We start from the raw sequence: 16,614 nt of genomic DNA, 5'->3' as shown, positions 1-16,614 counted from the left end.
CCACAAGAACACCCAGGCACCCAGGCTCCTTCTACTTTGTTGTTTTCCTGTCTCCTGTGGCCCCTGGACCAGCAGCATTAGCATGAGCCAAGAGCTTGTTAGAAACACAAATTCTCATGCCACACCCCCCTCCCGCCACAATCTGTGCTTTGACAAATAAGACTTGTAGGCGCTGTCCTTATCTTGGTGGTCAAAATGGACTTACTGCTAATTCCATGCTCTAGACCATGGAAGGAGGAACAGAGGCGATGAGAGACAAGTCATGTACTGTCAAAAGAGTCAAATGGAAATTACACACATTACACCTTCTGTTCATCTTCCACTAGCAAGATGCACGGTCAAAGGGACACATCTAACTGTAAAGCAAATGTTGTCTCTAGCAGGGTAGCCATGTGCCTGGGTGAAACTAGGGGAGTTCTAGGTTAAAAGCAAGAACAGATGTTGGGGAACAATTAGAAGTTTCTGCCACACTACTAGGAGAAATGGCTACTGCCTCCTCGTCCCCACACAGTGGGAAACCCAACATCCCCAATATCTCTCAAAGAGGTTGCATTATTTCCTCCAGTTTTAACTTCTCCCACTCCCTAAATAATTATCTTAGTCATATCAGTCCTCTTCAGGCTATTCTTTTCTTTGCTTCCTCCTCTAGTCTCTTTCCTTCCTTTCCCGAAACCCTTCCACAAGAGCAGTGACGTGGAACAGTGATGACAGGGAACACTACTGCACAGCAGATAACCTACAAAGACAGCCTTGTTCCAAAGCTCCCCTTGACCATTCCTCCCAGAACCTCTCCCTGGTCAGCTTTTTTGCTTTCCTCTATCTCTGAGCAACTCATCCCCTCATTTCTCAGCCACCCATGGGACTCTAACATTGCTCCAGCTTCTGGTAAAGAGAAATTCTGTTCTCTCTTGGACTCTGACTCAGCCAGTAGGGGCAGGAAGGCAGAGGGATCAGAAGCATCCCCTCATACCCAAAGAGAATAATAGTAAATTTTCCTAAACAAAGGCAACTCTCACTCTAACAGGAATTCTGCTATCAGCTTAGAAACAATACATTTTTTTTCTCCACCCGAAAATACATCATGGTGCCATCCTACATGGCAGTTCATCTCGGAAGCACACTGAGTGTTTTCCCAGTGGTGATGCTGTCGGAGTACCATGTAAAATGTAAGTCAACCAAATCAAAGGGATTCAGGAGGAGAGGTTACACAGTAAGTAGCATTCGCTTCACGTGTTTATTTTTCATTCTTTAAAAAGGGCTCTTCAAGATGAAACTTGACTCTGAAATGGCAAGGACTTATTTACTGAAGCCTGGTTTCTGGACAAGCACTTTCTCCTGTACTATCAATGGGCTGTTTCGCTTAAGTTACCAAAGAGAAAAGAAAAGGTTTAGTTAATTTAAATCTTTATACAAAAGAAGTATAGGGTTAAAAAGCTAAAACAGCACAAGGAAGCACAAAATCAAAAGGCAACACCTCTCGCCCTACTCTGTTTCTCCACAAAGGTTATTTGTTAACAACTCCATGTGCTTCCTTCCAGGAAAAAAAATGCATAATATAATGATTATGGGGAAGCATTTATTAGAAATTTACTCTGTACTACACACGGTACTTACCATTTTACGTGTAAGTATGTAACCCTCACGACAACATTCTGATGGAGCCCAGACTTGACAGGTGAGGAAACTGAGACATAGGGAGAGACTTGGGCAACGGGTCAAGGTCACACACCAAGCAGCGGAGGGGAGAATGCGCCCAGGCAGGCGGACTCCAGAGCCCAGGCTCTAAAGCACCACACTTGGTGAAACTGTCTCCCCAAAATGGACCGCAGATTTTTCAAAATAAAGCCATCAAGACACTCCAGGAACCCCAATGCAGCCGCTCAAAGGCTCCTAGCATTTCTAATTTATTCCCCACCCAAGAACTGAAAATGTATTTTTAATTAAAAGAAAATTACAAAATAGAGAAGATCCCCATGGAAATAGAGCCCCAAGGAGCAGCCAGCTGGTGGCTTCCTCCCCCGTTCCCCGAGCCCTTCCTCCTAAGGAAGTACTGGTGTGAGCACCTCGGGGATTATAGCCCGAAGACAGAGGGGCTGGAAGGGGATTCTTCCAACTGGATGCGAGGCTGGGGGAGGGGCAGCTTCCAGGCAGTTCCATTGGGGAAGAGGTTGCTCCACAGGGGGTGGTGGGACTCCAGAGTCCCAGAAAGAGCAATGCCAAAGAGAACTCTGCCAGACAGAGTTAAACAGGCAAGGAAGATTTTATTCAAGGCTCTTGCAGCAAGAGGGGAGAGGGGCTGAACAAAAGGCAAGGCGGGAGAGTCGTTAAGGGTCGGAGTGAGCTGGCAAAAAAGCACTGGAGGAAGGTAGCCGGGAGGCGGGGCAGTGTGATCAGGCCATCTGTGTTTGCTAGCTGGTGCTTGTGGAAGTGAGGCTCCTATCTGCCCACAGAGAGGGGGAGACAAGGCTGCTAGCGTTCCTGGTGAATTTATTTCAAAGGGGTGGCTCCCAGGTTCCTAGGTTATCAACCTGGCAAGAGGCTGGGAGAAGATTTACATTTCAAAAGGGCAGGGGAAGAATTTACAGGTGAAGGTTTTCTAAAGTAAACACTCTATGCAGAGAAGGTCAGAGGCCCTGAGTCCGGAAGAAGCCCTATTGCAGGACTGACAAGTTTGGCCAAACTGGTGGAACCTGCAGCCATCTGGCTCCATCCAAGTGCCAGGACCCTCTGCACACTTTGCAGACGAGGCCCTGAAGCCCAGATCTGCAGCACCACTGTCTTTGTCCCCAGCGCAGCAGTTCAAAACGGATTTTTCTTTCCTTTCGTCGTGAAAATAGCCCGTTTGGGAAAAACGATTTGTTTCCCCATCGGCTTTGGCATTCTTCCCTCTCCTTTGGCATCTAAACCATTAAGACTTCGAAAATCATTTCATTTAAAGACAGAGAATTGAATAGCAGGGCTTTCTTAATCAGGTCTCAGCACTGCACCAACCGAGCTGACTTTGCGTTTTTAAAAAGCTGCCCGGCTTCCTGCGGAGGCAAGATAGCGACCATTTATAAAGGCGGCTGTTGCAACCAGGCGTTCTTCTGCTTAACGCAGGCAGCTCTGACCTGAATGGCTCAGGTACAGCTCTACTCAGAGACAAGACTCTCCAATGGGAGACACTGAAACACTCCCAATAGCAATTCATGCAGAAATTGTATTTAAGTAGAACTAGTGGGAACACAGCTCACAGCCCTGACTGTAGACTGAGCCTGCCTCTAACTCTGGAAAAGAAATAGAAGTCGCTCATTTAAGCCTCTTCCAGGGAGACTCTCTCAAGGCTTGTTTCCCGCCCCTTCTTTGGGGACGTGAAGGAGCCCTCCCACAGCTCGCCAGCGTCATCGAAGCATTGATTTCCTCTTCACTAGAAGGCTCAGCATTTACATCAGGACAGAAGACTCGCTTTAAGCAAACAATGCCTGCAGCTGCTTCCCCCATCACCAGACTGGAATGAGAGCAAAACCCGCAAAGTGGCAATGGTCGCTCCTGTTTATCCCACAGCATCTCATCCTAGGATGAGCAGTCATGGAGCTGCTGTGCAGAGTGACTGGAAGACTCTGCTCTGAGGCCTGTGTCTTCATCCTTTCTTCTTCATTGCAAAATCGATCCTCTGCATCTCAGAAGTGCCATCCAGTTGTCCTAGTATCAGGGACCTGGGGAGTCCCAGAGGTGGTCCCCTCAGGGAGCCCCAGGAGCCTGCCCCAGGAGCCCCGGTAGATTCTTTGGTCGATTTAGGCAGAATGTGAACCAAGTGCAGAGACTGCTCCCATTTCATGGACAGTAGCAGCACACGGTGCCGTAACAATGCAGGTTTTCATCTCCGAGATGGGGTACACAGCCCCTGCCTCCTCCTGAGGAAAACTGTGTGGTGGCCATAAGTGAGGTTCACATCCACAGGGTAAAGGAGAAAAGGGCCATCACCCAGTGGGCAGCTCAGAACCACACAGAGACAAGGGAGCATGTGGTCCCAGCTTAGTCTACCCAGGGATGGAAAACTCCACCAACCTGCCCCCGAGTCCTGCGCTTCCTGCCACCTCGCTTCCTCTAAAGCCTGCTTCATTTTTCAGGAAAAGACTTTCTTACCTGAAGCAGATATGCTGTTCCTCTGGGTTTTGTTTTGTTTTGTTTAATGTGTTTAAGGCTGTGTTGTTTTTATAAAACACCATTCAACTAACTCCCAGTGTGTCTGCTGCTTTTCAGTCAAGCCTCAAAGACTGTTGTGAGTTTCAAATTAGATCAGAGATCTTATTTTTAAATCACTATTTTTAAACTCATCTGAAAGGATTTTCTAAAACTGCCCAGTGAAATATCAGGCATTGTCATGGACTCTATAAAGGGGGGATGAATCCTTCCCAGCCACGGTATCCCAAAGTGCAAAGCTTCAAGCCCCCATGTGCCTGGATTAAATCCAGCCCATCTCTTCACCACCACCTGTACAGGTCCATAACTCACACCATTAAAATAAAAACCAGCAGAAAACCACAAAATGGAAGGTACTTACCCCAGAAACCTGGGGGCAAGAGAAGTTGTTTCAAGGCACGTTCAACTTGGCTCTGAGATTTCTGGAAAACAAGGCAAAAAGGAAAGCTTGATGGGCTCCGTGGCTTATTTAGCTTCTCACTAGTTTAAGCTCTAATGGGGTCCAGATTCATCTTTCTGGTTTTACAGATAAAGAAACCTGGGCACAGAGAACACGGGAGTTTTGAGTAAGTTGACAGACCAGCCGAATCTGAACTTGATTCCCAGTCGATTGAGCCTTTCTGAATTCCTGTGCCATTTTGTACCCTGGAGTTTCCCTCCAGCCCTCAAATACAGTCCTTCCTTGAACCTGAACAGAAGCGAGGCACACGTGGCCAGGGAAGACTTTTGGGCAGCAGCAGGATTCATACTTATGGGGCACTAGGTCATTAAGCTGGAGTCTGCATCCGATAATGCATGTATGCAGGTACTCACATCTTTCCTAGGAGGCACAGGATGGAGAAAACCACGCTCTTCCACTATTGAGTTGTGTGAACTTGGCAGAGTGATAGAGATGGAAATTAACACTTATAGCCAGGCCAGCTGAGCTAGGAGCATTTGTATGGATCCATCTTTTTAAACTACATCTGAACAGCTTGCAAGTCGAGGGGAATGAGGCTCAGGTGAGAGCTAAATAGCTTGGCCAAGGTTGGTCACTGTTAATCTGCAAGATGAAAATTTAAAACCCAAGTCTGTGTGACTCTAAAGCACAGGCTCTGCCCACAAAACAGCACTGGCCCCAAATCCCACACTGCGTCTTTCCTCATTTACAAAGTCAGAAGGTCGTATGAATGGTCATTAAGGAAAGTCACATATGACACATACATACACATATGTGTGTAGCACTCAGGAAGGACCTTAAAGAAATACCCCAAAGGGTTAACAACAAGTTTTCTCTGGGGTGGGGAATGAGCATGGCAGAGAGAGAGGAGGAGAGGAAGCAAGTATATATAAAACTTGATTCCTTTACAATTAAAATGTATTTATATATCACATAATAAATAAAATAAAAGAGACTGAACAGATAATTCCAGAAGTCCTTTACAGCTATAATAACCACGTATATTTTTCCTTAAGGTTCAGCAGCCTCCTGCAAACTCACTTCACCTGAAAATGCAGGGTGATTTTTTTTTTTACTAACACCGTGGAGCAATAGTGCCACCCAGTGGTCACACTAAAAATTACAGTGTACCTTTCCCATAACAGGAAGATACCCTGTGTTCAACGTATCAGCCTTGTGGGAAAAAAATAGTTCCTTCTTTATTTAGCAGTGATAAGTAATTAATTTAATTTGATAAAAAGTAATTTTATCTATGGTAAAATTTTCTTCATTATTCCCCCAAGCCAACCAATGCAGTATTCTCTCTTATCCCCATGTTCACATTTTTCACTTTTAGGTTCACATACTCTAACAACTGGAATGAAACTTAGGCACCCGTGGAAACTGCCCACATCATTTTACAGAGAAGGAAATCTGTGTCTAGGATGAGGGCCCCTCTTTTCATCAACAAGACCCTTCAAACCCCCAGCACCACCTCAAGTCCAGAGCTGGGATTAAGAGACAAGTCAAACGAAGCAACATTTGAGGTCAGGGTTAATATCCAACATATATAAACAGTTCATACAATTCAACATCAAAAAAGCAAACAACCCGATTAAAAATGGGCAGAACTGAACAAACTTTTTCATAGAGGAAATGCAGATGGCCAATAGGCACATGAAAAGATTTTCAACACAACTAATCATCAGAGAAATGCAAATCAAACCCACAATGAGATATCACCTCACACCAATTAGAATGGCCATCACCAAAAGAACACAAAGAACCAATGTTGGTGAGGATGTAGAGAAAAGGAAATTCTTGTACACTGTTGGGAACGCAAACTGGTGCAGCCACTATGGAAAACAGTATGGTGGTTTCTCAAAAAACTAAAATAAAACTACCATATGACTGAGCAATTCCAATCCTGGGTATATATCTGGAAAAAAAAAACAGTAATTCGAAAAGATACGTGCACCCCAATGTTCATAGCAGCATTATCTATAATTGCTAAGATATGGAAGCAACCTAAGTGTCTATCAACAGAAGAATGCAAAAAGAAGATGTGGTATATATATGCAATGGAATATTACTCAGCCATAAAAAAGAATGAAATTTTGCCATTTGCAGCAACATGGATGAACTTGGAAAGCATTATGCTAAGTGAAATAAGTCAGAGAAAGACAAATATCATAAGGTATCACTTACATGTGGAATCTAAAAAATACAAAAATACAACAAACTACTGACTATAACAAGAAAAAAAAAAGCAGACTCAGAACAAACTAGTGGTTATCAGTAGGGAGAGGAAAATGGGGGAGGGACAATATAGAGATAGGTGATTAAGAAGTACAAACTATTAAGTATAAAATAAGCCACAAAGATACACTGTACAAAAGAGGGAAATAGCCAGTATTTTATAATAACTATAAATGGAGTATAACCTTTAAAAACTGTGACTCATGATATTGTACACCTGTAACATATTATATTTCAACTATGCTTCAATAAAAAAATAAAAATTTCTAAAATTGTGAATATAAAAAAGGAGGTGGATAAAATATATATATACATTAACTTCCTAATAAGTTATCTGTGGAGAAAAATCATAATTTCTAGGAAATTCCAAATAAATTTAAAAAGTCACCAAATGACTAGCCTGTCTGGGACACTAATGATAGTGTCCTGTCAGAGCTCCTGCAGTGTGTGTTGGCCTCTATTTTGTGGGAGGAGTAGTAGGGTACTGCATATTTATTTTACACACAAATACACATACTCTTACAAACATGAACACACACACACACACACACACCTGTGACAAATATGCAGGCAAATCACTAAGTTTCAGTTCATCCATCTACGAAATGGAGGTAATATCACCAGTCCTGTAGAGTCATTTTAAGGATTAAAGGGGATCATGCATTTAAAGTGCTTAGCACAGTGCCCAGCACACAGTAAATGCTCAGTAAATGATGTTCATGGTGGTGGTGCTGCTGTTTCATTAACACTAAATTAAGGCACACAAAAGACAGTGTTGAGCCCCGTGGGTTGTAAGCGTTGTAGCATTGGATCCCAGAGGGTCTTGAGTGCTCCATCTCCAGACCGTCGGGCAGAGGTCAGATGACCAGCTCTCCTACAAGTGACTAATAAGAGCCCTTCCTTAGGTGAGGGATTGAGCCTCATGGATTCCAGTGTCCCTTCTAACTCTATACCTCTGTGACCTTGTCTTTCTATGGTTTAACACTTGCATAGGGTCAGCAGGTCTTGGGTCTTCTAATCCACTCCCCCCCCATATTAACTATGTTGACCAAAAACAATAAACCTGCACATCAAAATAAGGTGAGAATACATGTGATATCTAATACCTGGGAGCAGAAAGGGAGGGGGGACTGCATAGCTATAGTCCCTCCCTTGTTTTTATCAGTTACTATAATGCCTGAAAATTACTTAACACATGTTTCTTGATGAAATGTTTCTTGGCATGCTTGCTTTCTTTGTTCTCTATTCAATGAAAGCATTGCCTTTTCTTTGTCCACTTAGAACAGTCAGGTCAGGCATCACACTTTTTACTGCCTGGAGACACTTGGCAACGTCTGAAGACATTTTGATTCACAAGAGGTGAGAGTTGCTACCAACATCTAGAAAATAGAGGCCAGGGCTAAACATTCTATAATACCCAGGACAACCGCCACAGCAAGAAATTATCTGGCCCAAGAGTCAACAGTGCCCTCATTGAGAAACTCTGTTAAAAGCAGTGATCAGCAAACTTCTTCTTAAAGGGACAAATAGTAAATATTTTAGGTTTGCAAGCCACACAGTCTCTCTTGCATCTACTCAACTCTGCTAATACAGTGAGAAAGCGGCCCTAGAAAATACGTAAATGAATGTGCCGTGTTCCAATAAAACTTTATTGACAAAAACAGGCAGCCAACTCAGTCATAATTTGCTGGCCCTACATTAGCATATGCTTAGGGAAATGAAAATATGCTTAAATTAATGTTAATAATTATGTTATTGGTTATAAGTTTGGTATTTGTGTTGTAAGACTTGTGAGATAATGCAAATGAATAATTACGCTGGAATAATTGGGAACTAGATTTTCTATATACTAGCAACAAAGAATTAGAAAACAGAATTTTTTTAATGTACAAAGCAACAACAATATCATACCCTTGGAAATAAATCTAGTGAAATATGGCAGTTTTTCACTAAAAACTGGAAGACATTTCTGGGAGAAATTTTAAGAGATCTAAATAAACGGAGAAATCTGCCAGGTTCATGAAATAAAAGGCTCAATATTATTACAATGTACAGTGTCCTTAAACTGGTATATAAATTGTTATGCCAAAAAGTGCCAACAAGCTGTGTTGAATAAAAAGACAATGTGATTCTAAATTCTACAAGGAAATTCAAAGGCTTGAGAACATTCAAATAATCTTGAAAAAGAAGAATAAAGTTGGCAGCTTTATAGCACCTGATTTTAAGACTTATTGTAAAGCTACAGTGATCAATATAGTATGGTATTGATAGGGATGGACAAATTGATAAAATGGAACAGAATAAGGAGTCCAGAAATAGGCACACACATAAAGCAAATTGAATTCAACAAATTGATTTTACCAAGTCAATTTAGAGGGTGAAAATGATCTTTTTTACAAATGTTGCTGGAACAAATGGATACCTAGATGAAAATAAAATGGACCTCAACTCAATCTCACCCCGTACACAAAAATTAACTCAAGATGGATCAGAGACCTAAAAGCAAAGCACAAAACCTTACTACTTCTAGAAGAAATCACAGAAAAAATATCTTAATGATTTAAGGGTTGGCAAAATGTTGGACCAGAGACAAAAGTCACATGCCATAAAAGAAAAATTGATGTCAAACCTCACAAAATTTTAAATTCCTGTTCATCAAAACACTACCAAGAAAAAGAAGACAAATCATTGACTGGGAAAAACTATTTTCAGCATACATTTGTAACCAAATTTTTTTAAAAAGTGTATTCAATATATGTAAGTAACTTCTACAAATCAACAATAAAAAGACAAAGGACTCAATTAAAAATGTACAGAAAACATGCAGTCATCTCTAAACACACACACACACACACACACACAATGTCCAATAAGCTCATGCAAAAGTAATCATCAGGCATCAGGGAAATGAACATTAAAACCACGATATCACTTCATTCCAACTAGAATGACAAAAATTTAAAAGATTGACAATGGTAAACATTGGCAAAGATGCAGAGCCACCAGAATGCTCATACACTGCTGGTCAGTGTATAAAATGGTACAAGTGCATCGGATGGGCCAAGAGTTGACAACTGCTGAATCTGAGTGATGGGTACATGCATATTCATTACACTACCCTCTTTACTTCTGTGTAGGTATGAAATTTCTAGCATTAAAAACTTAAAAAAAGAAAGAGTGGACATCTATGACCAAGGAAATGATCCTGATTCTCAGGGAAAAGTTGTATTTTCCCCAGCCCCAACAGTTAATACCAATCAGCAATATTGGTTTTTTCAAACTCAGTCTGCGTATCAGAAACTTTTTAGAAATATCAATCCCAGGCCTTACTCTGGACCAGTAAATCTGAATCTCTAGGGACAGGACCCAAGCACAGTATTTTTTTAAACTCCCCTGGAGATTCTAAAGTTCAGCCATGGTTGAGAAGCACAGATAAATATAATCTTTTTCCCTGTTTTGTTTTGTTTTGTTTTTTAGCATTTTTTGGTTTTCTTTCTTTTTTTTGTTTTTAGTGGGGGGTGGGGGGTAGTTAGGTTTATTTATTTGTTTTCAGAGGTGGTACGGGGGATTGAACCCAGGGCCTGTTGTATGCTGGCAGGCGCTCTACCACTTAAGCTATGCCCTCCTCCCAGTAAATATAATCTTAACTCCTGGTTACTTTTCGTGTCCTCTTTGGATGTCATGACAGTTAGGGACCTGACAAGAAACAGAATTCACCCCACATTGGTAGAAATATGGGCAGGATTAAGAGAACAAACACACCCAGCAAGATGCCCTTGCATTAATTAGCCCCTGGAGATGAAGAGAGTAGCGTTTCCCTAGCCCAGTGAGGACTGGAGCCATGGGAAAGACATAGTCCTGGATGGGACCAGAAGCCAAGGCAGGAGATGGTACTCACAAGGACCCTGACCTCCCTCTCCCCCCACCTTCCAGGCTAGCAGGGAAGCCTGGAGTGACACACTCTCCAGGAGGGGACGCAGAGCAGGACCGAGTTGGCAGAGGGTACGAGGAGGATGGTGTCAGGCAGGCACGTGTGCTAACTACACTGATGCCAACAATTCCAATTCCCTGCTGCCAGTAGCTTGCCCATCAAACCTGACTCCCCTCCCTCTTCTTGCCCACCGGTGACTGAATCAGTTTCTTGACCCCACCAAGGCAGAAGTGCCAGAGGCCAGTCTGGGAGGGCATGGGGCAGGGCGCTCAGTTCTGCAGAAACTATGCATTAGTCTCAAAGAATTTAAGTCAGAAATCTATAGCAACTGTGAAGAATCACACGTTATCTCACCAGCAGAGAATTAACCTCTGGTTCCCTTTCCTGGCCACCCTTTATTTAAAGAAATGAGGAAAGAAAGAAAAAAAGGACAGAGACTGGAAAGTATTTTTTCAATGACCGTATTTGAAAATGCTGTATAAAATCTATCTGATGTAGAAAATTCTAGGTACCTCCTCTAGCCCATCCTCCTCATCTTATAAGTAAGGGATCTGAGACCAAAACCAGAGAGATGAAGTGATTTGCCTAAAGTCACCATCTGGTTAGGAGCAGAGTCCAAATGTTGTGACTCCCAGCCCAGGGCAAGACTCACTGCCCCACCCAGGCTCTCAAGTGCTTGTCCATTTGGCCAGCCAAAGCTGGACCATTAGACCCCCGGGGTAGCAAGAGCGTGGAAATCCTTGCCACTTACATTTTACCTTTCCTTTCCACCCAGACGTGACTGTAATTACTTGGTCTATCTCAGCGGGCAGAGTCTTTTAAAGCCGAGAAAGGAAATAAATGCCCACAAGCTTCCGGCTGGCTCCAGAAGGCTGGTGCTCAGGGGGCTGCCTGAGGCAGTGCCAGGTTGATCCAGGGAGGCGAGCATGAGATGGAAGCGGGCTCAATTAGCTTCCTGATAAAAAGCTAATCCCAGAAGCTGGCCCAGCTGCTACAGGGTAAAGGCTTAGGCAAGGGCGCTTCCTGGTGAATTCAGAGTCTCTGTCCTCGTGAGGTCCAGCCAAGGATGAGGGGAAAGACCAGAAACGTTCCACGAGTCCTTCCAGCTCCGAGGGCCACATTTATTTATTTGCAGAGGCGGTACGGGGGACTGAACCCAGGGCCACCTCCCTCCAGCCCACACCCCAGAATTCTCTCTCTGGCCACAGCCCTGTCAGTGCCCTTCATCACAATCTGGAATTATACATTTAATGTTTTGTTTACTTGCTTACTGTTGGTCTCTCCCACGTGACTAAACTCCACAAGGCCAGGGATTGTAGTAGCCAGTGCCCAGGAGAGCACCTTCTACTTCGCAGGCACACCCAAAAATATCTGTTGGAAGTGTTAAATAAATGGATGACGCCATGAAACACCCTTGCTCCTAAGGAAGGGCAAACCACTTTCAGAGGGAAACGAGTTCTGGCATTTGTAAGTAGGGTCAATTACAGTGCGTTTCTGTACCTCCAGCTGCCAGGCCACCTGGAAGCCCACCCTGCCCTGTGAAACAGTAGCATGCGTACAGAGATTTCTGGATGCCACAGCACTTCCACGTCGCGGCTTATCCAGAATAACCGCCTTCATAAGTAGGAAACACTTATTCTACCTTCAAATCCAGTGCTCTTCCCCGCACCTCTAGCACCATCAGAGTCCTCGTTCTGAACGTACACCGGGGACAGGCTCTATTGTTCCACTTTTGCGGAAGAAAAGCAGGAGCCCTGAAAAAATATTGGCTTTGCTGATCCAAGTTACGCCTGAAGCAAGAGCCAAAATTCCTCTTAGGATTTGAAAGGAGAAAAAAGGAAATTGAGGCTTAAAGGGGCAAGTACTCTTCCGCTTGGTAGAGAAAAAGAGAAGCAAAGGAGAAAAAAGAAACAGAAAAGGGCAATGTTTCTGGCCTGGTGATTAAACAGGGAGATTAACTAAATGGCCGCTAATCCTCCACTTTCCCCCAGATAAAGCAGGTGCATTAGTCCCTGGGAAAGGGCAGGCCACCCCGCTGGGAGCTCAAGTCTCCCCCCACCACTCTGCCTGGTGTGCAAGAAGCCCCTGCTTGACATATATTAAAACTATTGTTGTTATTAATAATGCCAACACTTTAGATTTGCATAGCTCCATTTCTTCTAAGAGTTTAAAGCCTTTCACACACAGTGTCTAATTCTCTCTCAGAATTTTAATCAGAATAGCGTTTCCAGGTAGCTATGTAAATACATTTAAAAGTTCTCCAAACATTTAAACACATTTCAGCCTTATCTATACCCTCTTCCCCCCGTCCCAGGTTTAGCACATTTCCATCTGGATTATCCATCTTTGAAACACTAGTTTTCAAAACAGAAGATGAGAAGAGCAACTATAAACCTCCAGTCTCGGGCCAAATGTATATCCTCCCTGTACCTCCATCACAAGAGGTGTAGAAGAAGCTTCAAAAACAGCACAGGATTCACTTCTCCCCAACCCCACCCACTCTCCCTTTGGTATGTATTCCTTCTGCTCCCGATGTAACTAAGGGGTAGAAACTATAGTTTACTCACACTGAGGTGTCTAGTCCGCCCAGGCCACTGTGCTAGTTGCTTTACGAACATTGTTTTATTTTTAAATTTTTTTTATTATTTGTTCCTTCATTGAAGTATAGTCAGTTACAGTGTGTCCATTTCTGGTGTGCAGCACAACTATATTCAGTATCTTGTAATCACCTTTAATGAACACTAACATGAAAGCGAATGTGTGTGTATACATATGCATGACTGGGACTTTGTGCTGTGCGCCCGAAGCACTCTTATTTAATCCTTGGGTCAGAGACTTCATGATGTCCCCACAGTATCCACGGTAATAAAAATTTTAGCTGGGCACACAGCTATATTTCCAGTCTCCCTTACAGCTGCGTGTGGCCATAGGGCAATAATTAAAAGTATCTGTGGAGGCTTCCAGGGACACAGCACCATCCTTAGGCATGTTTTTCCTCTCCCCTGACTTCACAGGGATTCCACCACTATTTCTATAGCCTGAGAACCCAAAATGGATTAATCCATTGAAAACCTCTGCTTTGACTTTTTCCTGGTGATGGTTCAAATTGCTCACTATTCCTTGACTTCTCCATCTTACCTCCTATATACTGATGGTCTTTGTTCTCTCCTTCTTAAACCAACCTTAACTTAAAGGAAAACAGCCTGCCAATTCCAAACAGGTTGAATAATTTTCCTCTTGTCTTCTTCTTCCCACAACATTACAGACCCTCCCTTCTCCTCACCTCTTTCCAATCCATATGCAACACCACTATCCACCAGGACCCATTCTACTTCCCTGAGATCCCTGTGGCTCCTACTCTGTGTGCATCTGCTGACATCACCCCCACACACCCACCCGCTCCGTTTCGTTCCTTCCCAGTACTGACCTCCTGCCCCACGTCTTCTCACCCACTTCACATTTTCTCTTTTTTCCTGACTGCTCCAGTTGTACTGGGTCTCCTCATACTCCCTCTTAGGTTAAGAAGGCAAATATTTATTATTATCCCCTATTATTATCAATGGGAAAAATGGAGGCGCAAAGAGATGAGAGGATTTGTCCAAAATTGCACAAAAGAGGGCAGGTGACACCATACCCTTTAGAATCACAATCCAGGGCCCTTCTTCTCCCCCTGCATTTCTTTCTTTCTCTCATATACCCTCCCAGATTCCCTGAAGATCAGGCAGGAGGTAGTGACTTTTACTGTCAATGATGGGCACAGCTAGTGACTTCTCCAAGGTCCCTCACCAAGTCTGCAGTGAAATAAAAACTAAGTGGTCTTCATTCTACCCGTACCACACTCTACCTACAACAACCTAATATGAGAAAGCCAAGGAGGTGATGTTTTATAGATATAGATATAGATATAGATATAGATATAGATATAGACATACACACACACACACACACATACACACACACACACACATATATATATATACACACAGACTTCAACTGATGGACTTTCAGGTATGAAGAAGCAATGGATATAGTTTTCAATAGTGAGTCCCTTGATACTTGAGAAAACACACCCACGAAAATTCAGGAGAACCTGTGTGTTAGAGAGAAGTGTCAGCCTGAGCGCTACCATTCACCAGGGCATGAGGAGAAACAGGGCTAAGAACAAAGTGCTAAATCATCTGTGTGACCTTGAACAAGACCTTTCCTCTCTCTAGAGAGTGCTTTCATCTTCAGCATCAGGATCCACTGAAAGCAGGCACTCAGGTGCTCAGGGGATGCTGGGTGTCATACAGAAGCCACGGCAGCACTAAGAAGGCACCCTCTAGAGACGGAGCTAAAGAAACAGGGGCTAGTTTATTTTATTTACTCAACCACTAATTTACAGTTTGAGGGGAAGTTAGAGAAGTCATGACTTCGCAAGGCCAGCCTCTAGTTTTTATCACCTACGCAATGTCCTAAATATTTGATGAAGAAAAGAAGAAAAGGAATGAAATAGGAGTGAAGCCAGGAAGTTGACCAAACATTCTTGTTTATTGGGTAAGATGGCTTCATAGCCACATCTTCGCTACCTGAGAGGCTGAGACTGGAGAATAGCAGATTTTCTTTCAATATAATTTCACAGATTCATTTTTTAAGGAACATTCACACACATTATCGTATTTATTGTGATATCAAAAAATAACTAACAGAGAAGATTCTATTATCAAAATTGTACTGTGAAGACCCTGACACTCAGGAATATTAAGGTAGCAGATTCCACATCCAGAAAGGGAAGGATCCAGATATTATAACCCAAAGCCTGTGCCTGTTTCAGGATCAGGTACTCAAGAAGCTGAACACTGTAGGAAAATCACTCACAAAGAGAGGGACTGAACCACCTGACATCACATATCACACTGTCAATGTCCACCTTTTGGAAAGGGCTGTTAGACATATAACCCTCACTACTGGCCCCCTGGATGGCCCAAGGACCCCAGCAGTTGCTTAGGAAAAAGGTAAGTATAAATGAGTGTCCCTAAGTGCTGGCAAAGAACGGTGGGGAATGGAGAGTCAATAGGCAGTTATGTTCCAAAATCGGCCAGGGGTTGTGGGGAGAACGAAGGAAATGAGACTTCGAGTCCCTAATACCTGCCCTAATTCAGTACTTTGAAACCTGTCAGTGCTCAACAACACTGAGCATTGAGGCAGCCCATGGACAGCAGTCCGGACCTCCTGCTGCCTATTCAGATGGCTCTCTGGTTACTCTGGATTTGATGGTAAATGCTCAGACTCAAGCCATACAACCACAGTGGCTAGGGACAGCCTAAAGTTTTTTAATTAAGCATTTGCAGGCTGAGAGGAAACTTCTGGTCTTGTTGGAGAAATCCTCCCACTGCATAGCTGTATAAGTCAGTGGCTCAGCTGAGCAGAAAAGCAGCTTCTGAGTGAGTGGGTGAGATAAGTAAGACCATGCCCCCACCCCAACCCCCACAGTGTAGGCTGGTGCTGTATGGGGGTTTTGATTCTTCGTTTTGAAGATGCAGGAATGTCTGAGAATAAGCATAGGTGGGAGAAAAGGATAATGGAAGGGAAGGAGCTGGGAGGTTGGAGAAAAGAAGAGGGAGCCCAAGAACTAAAGGAACCTGTGACTCTGTGGGGACTGGGAATAGCCTGAGGCTTTGGGATCTCTCTCAGGAGAAAACCGTCCTTGGCAAAACAGCCTGGAAAAAACCAGGTCAAGGGGCTGACCATTTATTCACAAACACTTGCAACAACAGTAGCAGTATGGAGGCACTCTGTAGGCAGCTTGTAGGCTGCGGGCCACTGCCTGAAAGTTAAAGAGGAA

General features: G+C 43.4%; 1 long non-coding RNA gene across 1 annotated transcript in view; it reads right to left on the bottom strand.

The window, feature by feature from the left end:
- LOC135322976 (uncharacterized) overlaps positions 1-16,614 on the bottom strand; it is a 412,557-nt gene that overhangs the window by 199,152 nt on the left and 196,791 nt on the right. The window contains exon 2 of the long non-coding RNA XR_010384037.1: positions 4,544-4,604. This is a non-coding gene — a long non-coding RNA (uncharacterized LOC135322976). The remainder of the gene's footprint in view (positions 1-4,543; positions 4,605-16,614) is intronic.

This window comes from Camelus dromedarius, chromosome 15 (assembly GCF_036321535.1).
Source record: "Camelus dromedarius isolate mCamDro1 chromosome 15, mCamDro1.pat, whole genome shotgun sequence".
Lineage (NCBI taxonomy): Eukaryota > Metazoa > Chordata > Mammalia > Artiodactyla > Camelidae > Camelus > Camelus dromedarius.
This window is presented reverse-complemented; position numbering and strand designations above follow the sequence as displayed.